The following is an 8810-nucleotide window of genomic DNA, read 5'->3' as shown; positions in this document are numbered from 1 at the left end:
AAATTTACCATAAGTTACAATATTATTCACATAATAGAATAATCGAAAATATATAATACTAAGCAATTGTTTTTGAAGTGCATAAAACATAGAGATTTTTACCTTCCTATACTACATATGAAACTTTATTACCCTTCCTAATTAAGTTTTAACTTAATTACATGGTCATATATAATTTATCAATTATATACAAATTAGTTTTAAATGAGTATTCTTTTATATTAGGAATTGAATAAGGAATTCAGTTATTTCCTCATCCCTTTATACATGCCCCCTCTCTCTTTCTTCGTCTCTCTGTCACAACCCCAATTTCCCTCCGTAGAATGTCGTGATGACACCTAGTCTCTAAGACTATGTAAGTCGATTTCTATAACAATTAAGCCAATTTTTAATAATGATAATTTGAAAGTTGGTTTAATATAAATGACGAGACAAAAGTGGAATATGTCTACGCGGCAATAATCATAATAATTTATCAAGACTGGTGATATAGAGTCACGAACTCTAACTGAATACATGGAAAGATCTCAGAGATCGAAATACAATATTGTTCAAATACAAGCTGACAATAAAAAGAAAGGAAAGAACAACAAGGGACTGCGACGTCCAAGCAGCTCTACCTTGAATCCTCGCGACCAATATGCTAACCCTACCCGAGTTCGATATCTCCAATACCTGATTCTGTATAAAAATGTACAGAAGTGTAGTATTAGTAAACCACGGTCGGTACCCAGTAAATATCAAGACTAATCTCAGTAAAGTAGTGATGAGGTACAAGTTAATACACACACTAGACAAAATAACCTGTGCAGTAGAGCAGTATAAAACTAATAATGGAAAGCAGAAATTCAGTAAATGGCAACAAGAATCAATCATTGATAGAAACAGTAAAGCAATAAGAACATAATAAAGTATCGTTCAAACCAAATAAGGAACACAAGGACAACCAATTAATCAAGCCTTTCTAACATCAGTTTCACAACAAAATCACTTCGTGGTACCTCATCTCATAGTCACAAGTCAAGGATCTCATCCCACCATCATATACTCACGGCACATCGTGCCCACATATCGAATCACAACCACACGGATAACTCACGTGCCAACAATATCAATATATGGATCTGCAAGGAAAAGGCATGTATCAATAACATACTCTGCCTCGCATAGTCACATGCTCACAATCAAAAGTCGCCCGGCATAGTCATGGGTTCACAATCAAAACTCGTCCGGCATAGTCACAGGCTCACAATCACAATCCGTCCGGCATAGTCACAGGCTCACAATCGAAACCCGCCCGGCATAGTTACAAGCTGATAATCACAATTCGCACGCTCACAATCGAAACCCTCCCGACATAGTTACAAGCTGATAATCACAATTCGCACGACATAATCACATGCTCTAAATCATAATCCACTTGGCATAATCACAGGCTCACCATATCAACATGGAAACAGATAATACAAGAACACATGAGTATGATTAATAACTATCAAGTTTTGTACTCATGAACTAGTATAAGTAGTATGCTACAGTGTATGCTTGTGCAAGTGTATTGATGCAACCCAAATCAATAAGTAATAACAAGGACATCGAATAGCTCATCGAAATAACACGACAAGTCACGCAAAGGGTATAACAAACACAATGAAAGTCCCACCATCACATGAAATTAACCAACACAATGTCTCCAAACCATCACACATCATCCCTGATATTTGCCACCGTTATCTCTCTGATAGTAACCCGTATTACTCCGTATAATAGCCACATGTATCACTCTGAGCTGACAATATCATTAACTACACTTTTCTCTCCTATAGCCACCCTTATCAGTTCGTTTAATAGCCACCTGTATCACTCCGTGTAATAGCCACCCTTATCACTCTGCCCAGACAATAACACAATAGCCACCTTCATCGCTCCGTACATTCAACAACAGTGAGATGCTACCCTTATGTCCCGTATGATAACAACAGTGAAATGGTACCCTTATGCTCCGCATATCAACAACCCAATCACACAACTATTCACGTGTACAATCATCATAATAACACAACATAATCAACTCATATCACAAGTGCCCGTAGGCCATAACCTTTCCAAAGATTCCACGATATCAATAATTTTGCAACAAATAGCCCACGGCTCAACACAACGTGTATAGAGTCTTAATAACAACAACATGAACGGAAAAGTAACTCAACAAAGAACAACACCTCCTTTATACCCAACTTCGGGTAAAATAGATTAATGCCTTTCGATAACTTCAATTCCAATTAATTGTTTAAGAATAAACTCAATAGTGAAAGTATCTCCGTGAAATGGCAATTCAAGGATAAAAGAAATCACGTAATGGTAAAAATGGTAACAACTCCAAATAAAGGATATAAGAGCAACTCGACAAGTAGAGAATTTGACATGTAACGACAACTTCAAGTAAGGCATGTCATAGTAGACATGACGAATAAAGGATATAACATGTGCTAGCAATTCCAAATAAGTACATAAGAGATGCCTAAGAGTCTATACCGATAGATTTTTCACATACAAGCTCGAGTACGTACTCGTCACCTCGCGTACATGGCTTTCACATCACACAAATAGCACGAACAACTCAAATTCTAAGGGGTAATTCTCCCACACAAAGTTAGGCAAGATACTTACCTTGGCGAAGCAAAACCGTACTCTAAAATGACATTCTCAAGTGAAACAACCTCCGGACGGCTCAAATCTAGCAAAAACTCATTTCATAACATAAATAAAACTCATAGGAACCAATTCCGGATAATAAAACTTCGATCTTTTATTTAAAGCTAAAAAGTGAACCATACCAAAATTATCAAATTCCAATATCGAATCGCCCTTCAAATCCTCATTTTACGTTTTTGAAAGATTTTTACAAATTCTCCAATTTCTTCCATTTAATTCACTAATTTAATGATATAAATGAGTATGGAATCATGAAATATAATCAATTTCGGATAAAAAAAGCACTTACCCAAATCAAACTCGAGAAGAACCCCTCCAAAATCGCCCAAAATCGAGGTCTAAAACTCCAAAAATGATAAAATCCTCAAATCCCCGAAACATAACCTTCTGTCCAGGTTTTTCGCATTTACAGACAGATTAGCCACTTCTGCGACGTCACTTTTGCAACCAACATTCCGCATCTGCGGAGAATCATTGGAGGTTCCCATTTTGCACCTACAGAAAGAACTCCGCTTCTGCGCAAACGTAGGTGCGAACAATATCCCGCATTTGCGCTGCCCCTCGCTTCTGCGCCCAAACACTCAACATATGCGCCTTCACATATGCGAAGAAAACTCTACATTTGCAGTCCCCTACTCCTAGCAGCATTCCTGCTTCTGCGATTCACTTCCATTTTTGCGACTCCGCACCTGCGCCCATGGCTCCTCACGTGCGGTCACACCAGAACCTCTGCCAACCAACCTTAACAAAAAATGATCCAAAACGATCTGAACATCGTCTGAAACTCATCCGAGCCACTCGGGACTCCGTCTGAATATTCCAATAAGTCCCATAACATTGACTACTCGAGGCCTCGAATTACATCAAACAATGTCGAAATTACGAATCGCACCTCGAATCGAACTTATGAATTTTCAAATCTCCCAACTTCCAAAACTCATGCCAAAACATATCAAATCAACCCTAAATGATGTCAAATTTTACATGAAAGATCCAAATGACAAAACGGAGCTATACCAACTCCCGAAATCGAAATCTGAACCTTATATTGACAAAACCAACTCACGGTCAAACCTCTTAACCTTCCAACTTCCATTTTTTGTCAAAATGCATCAAATCAACTTACGGACCTCCAAATCTAAATCCGAAAATACGCCTAAGTCCAAAATCATCATGCGAAGCTATTGGAGTCATCAAAATATTTTTCTCGAGTCGTATATATAAAAGTCAAACTACGGTCAACTCTTTTCACTTAAGCTTCTAAAATAAGAATTATTCTTCCAAATCAATCCTGAATCATCCAAAATCCGAACTCGGCTACACACGCAAGTCATAATACATAATACGAAGATGAATGACACATTAAGTCATAGAACGGAACACTAATTCTCAAAAAGATCGGTCAGGTCGTTACTCTCTCTCTCTCTCCTTCTCTGTGTTTTCCCTATTTTTTCTTCCTTTGATGTTCTCTGATTTTATGCTTTCTTGTTGTATAGAGTTTTAATAAAATTCATCAATGAATTTCAATCGTTTTACTATAGAGTTTTAACTTAGCAATTTCCTTTCATGTTTCACAATTGATGTTCGAATTAAAATTTGCCAATCAATAAATTTTGAAGGTGTTCGATTCTTCACCACTGACAACCATTAAAAAACTTTGAAACTTTGAATTTGAATTTGAATTTTCAAAAACTATTATTTGTTTGGATTGGGTGTTGTTGCAAAAAATTGAAATATTCTTTGAAGTTTATATGTTAATTTTGAGGGTGTTTGATTAAGATTAGACTTGATTTTGGCCGAATTTCAAAACAAAAAATCGAAGACGAAGAAGAAGAAGAAGATGAACGAGAAGAAGAAGAAGAAGAAGAAGAAGAAGAAGAAGAAGAAGAAGAAGAAGAAGAAAGAGGAGGAAAAGAAGAAGAAGGAGGAGGAGGAGGAGTTGTATGTAAATTGTATTTAAGTTGTATTATGTTGTAGTTATATATATTTTTATTTGAATATTGTATGAAAGTTGAAAAATAGTTGTATAATGTATGAATCATTGTAAGAAATTTGTATTTAATTTACAAATACTATCTTTTTACATAAAGTTCTTTATATGTATTAAAATTGTATTAAGAGAGAAAGTTTTGATTGGAATGTTAAAGAGGAAGAAGAATATAGCACATACAAAATATATACAAATTAGATATAAAATACATACAAAGACATATTGTATAAAATTTATATGAAAATTATATTTAAGTTTTATGATGTTGTAGATTTATTTAACTGGGTAAAAACAATATATGAAAGTTGTAAAAAAGTTATAAATATGTTGTATACTATATAATTAGTTGTATAAAATTTAGGCAGAATAGCTTAATAAATATCTCTACTTATCGTGATTTGTCATCCCGGTCCCTGTACTACACAAGATTTCATCCAAACACTTGTAGTTGTTAAAAACACACTACTTTAAATCCCTCCTACCCCGCGTGTTCTTCAAATGCACAATGGGGATGACACGTCGTCCTCCACGTCAGATATTTTATGACACATGATTTTTTTTTACTTTAATTTCAAAAAAAAAAATCTTTTTCTTTTTCACTCGACTTCTTCACCACCCTTGACCATCTCTCTCCATTTTTCACAGCAACAAGCAAGAAACAACACTCCGACTTTCTGGCTTTACCAGTAATACTACTACCATGGACAACTAAAAGCCATCATTCTCCAATTTTCCATCGTCCACATCTCCCTTACAAGGATTTTTGTCCAACACCGCCACTCATTACTTCAATCCACCATGTGAACCACCTTGAACTCCTTCCTCCATTGATTCCAATGCATCACCAGTGAAAATCCTCAATATACTCGTATGTCCACACAATTTTACGTTGTACATCCCACCTAATTCCGCAAAGACCTCCGTCAACCACACCCTCCAAAATCACCTCATCTCCGGCATCTCACCATAAACTGCCAAAAAGAAATCAGCTTCTCTCCATCAAATAAATCCACCATTAAATATCAACTCCACAACCTGAAATCACAGTCCTAAAACGATTCTTACTCAAAATAGATTCAATACTGTAATAGCCATAGATCTAATTCATTTCAAAAATACTAATGGTGATTGCTCTTCAGACTAGGGTTTTTAATATATCATTTTCAAACATTGGTTCAAGGTTTGTGAAAATGGGAAGGATGAAGAACGGGAAAGGAAAAAGGGGTGAAAGATAAAAGAAATGGAGGAGGTGTGGCGAAAGAAGGGGAAAGAGGACAGGGGAACTGTAGAAAGAGATAAAGAAATAGGAGAGGCGTGGGGAAGGAGACATATTTTATTTTTTATTTTTTATTATTTTATTTTTTTATCTTTTACTTTTTATTTTTATTTATTCTTCTTACTCTAATTATTTTTAATATAACTGTTTATATTCACGCTCCTTATACGCGTGAATTCACATATTTTGTACAACTCGGTCATCAAGTTGTCACATATGCTCTGTCAACGGTCAGAGGTTTAAATTAGTGCATTTTAAAAACTACGGGTATTTAGATGAAACCTTGTAAAGTATCGGGACCGGGATGATAAAACGGGACAAGTAAAGGTATCTATTAGGCTATTCTGCCTAACATTTATTTTTAGTTTATATACTGTTTTAAATGTATCAAATTTGTACAAATTTTATTTTCAATTTGTACGTTATTGTACCATACAAATTTATATCGTCGAGATTCTATTGATGTTGTTGTTGGTGCTATATCAACGGAGGTGGATACGTTGAATATTTTACTAAAATTTCGAGTTTCACAGAGATCGAACTGAGAGATACTATTGTAAGATCAAAAGGCAAAGATGTCATATTGAGGGCTATTAAGGCAGTTGATCCGCGCAGAAGACATCAAGTACTTTTTGTTTGAGGATCAATTGAATAAAGTGAAGCCACCATATGAGTTCTAATAATAAGTAAATGGTGAATCATACGAGTTTATGTTTGAAATCTACACGGGAAGGCATGAAGCATTGAGTTCTGATATTCTTGTTGTCTATGACTTATAATCAATTTCCTGAATAGAAATATTAGTTGATATTGGAATGTCAACGTTATTGGTAGATGCCTGCAATGGAAACTGGAGCATGAATTGAGTAACATTATCTTTGGTACAAGACAATTCGAACCAGGATTTAATATTTGGATGGAGAGGGGCGGCAGAAAATAGGGAAAGAAGATAGGAGAGAAAAAAGAAAAAAAGTGTAGCTGAAACCCCTAATTTAAGGCACTAAAAGGAAAATTACTTCTAAATAGTTAGCAAGATAAGCTTGAAAGTGATGGTTTCTCTCTCCAGGTACAAGTTATCATAACGTGCGCCAACCATGGGAGGTAGGAGAGGACGAACTTCAGTTCAGTCTCAGGAAGAAATACCAACACAAAAGTATACGACGAAGACTACGGTCAGAGGAGCTGGCAAAGCAGATCAATTTAAAGGGAAAATTAGCGAAGGTATTAACATCTCCCGAGAAGCATCTCCAGCAATTGTGCAGAAACCTAACTTGCAAATTGAGACTGTGACATGTGAGAAGGAGAAATTAGGTGAATGGTTAGACATAATCCACTCCTCAAGTAGTAGTAAGAAGCAATCCTGGGCAGATGAAGTAAACTTACAGGATGAAGTAACAGGTAAGATAACTGAATCGGGGGCTTCCATTTGGGACAATTTTGATATTTCAAAAATTTCAAATGTTGGTTTTAAATTGGAATATGTAGACCCAATTCACTATAGGGAATATCATATTGAGGAAATTAGTGAGGATGACATTAATTCTGAGATTTAATATTGGAAGAATGTTATAGTTTGTTATGTTTTAGGTGCGTACCCTCCATTTTCAGTATTAAATGGGTTCATTCAAAGGTTGTGGGGTAAAATTGGTATCAATAAAATAGCCATGATGAAAAACGGTATAGTTCTGATTCGGTTTGATAGTGAGGAGGGTAAGAAGGAAGTCCTACAAGGGGGTATATATCACTTCAACAATAAACCGTTCATTGTTAAGAGGTGGAACCAAGATATGGAGTTTTTTAGGGAGGAACTTCATTCAGTTTCAATAAAGATTAGGTTTCCTGGACTAGACTTCAAATATGTGAGTGCTAGAAGCTTGAGCTGTAACGAACCGATCGATCATTTTGAGCATTTGCACTTCGCTCGGTAGTTTGAAGTTATGAGTAGCTCCGTATGATGTATAATGACTTGTGTGAATCGTCGATTTTGGTTTTCATGGTTATTCAGAATCGATTTGGAAGGATGAATTTCATTGTTGAAGCTTTAAGTTGGAAGAGTTGACAAAGTTTGACTTTTGTGAATTTGATCCCGGGATGGAGTTTTGATGGTTCTTTTAGGTACGGATGGTGATTTTGGACTATGGCGTATGCCCGTATTTGCATTTGGATATTTCTAGAAGGATTCAGCACTAATTGGCGAAAGTTGAAAATTTGAAGGATTGGAAAGTTCATAAGTTTGACTGAGAGTTGACTTTGAAGATATGGTTCTAGGTATTGGAAATATGGTTCTAGGTATTGGAATGCTTTGTTATGTCATTTGGGGCTTGTGTGCAAAATTTGAGTTCATTCCGGGTTGATTTGATATGTTTCGACGTAAGTTTTGGAAGTTGAAAGTTCAAGGTCATTCAAGTTCGAATTGGGGTACGATTCATCATTTCGATATTGTTATGTGTGATTTGAGGCATCGAGTGAGTCCGCGTTATGTTATAGGACTAGTTGGTATATTCAGGCGGAGTCCCGAGTGGCTCGTATGAGTTTCGCACGAGGTTTGGATTGTTTGGATCATTTTTGGTTAAAGCTGCGGGTGGTGGGATCTGTTGTGATTTCACCTGTGGCTGGCACATGTGCGATGGTCATAGAAAAGACAAAGGAGTTGCAGAAGCGAGGTGAGAGCTGGGTGAGGAAGATTGCAGATGCAGAGCTTGAGACGCCTCTGCGATAGCGCAGAAGCGATGCCCATGGGCACCGAAGCGAGATTGAGCGCAGAAGCAGGGAAACTCTCAGATGCGACAATGTTAACGCATATGTGGAATTTGCTGTGCAGAAGCTATA

Source organism: Nicotiana tabacum, chromosome 17 (assembly GCF_000715075.1).
Source record: "Nicotiana tabacum cultivar K326 chromosome 17, ASM71507v2, whole genome shotgun sequence".
NCBI classification, from domain to species: Eukaryota; Viridiplantae; Streptophyta; class Magnoliopsida; order Solanales; family Solanaceae; genus Nicotiana; species Nicotiana tabacum.
This window is presented reverse-complemented; position numbering follows the sequence as displayed.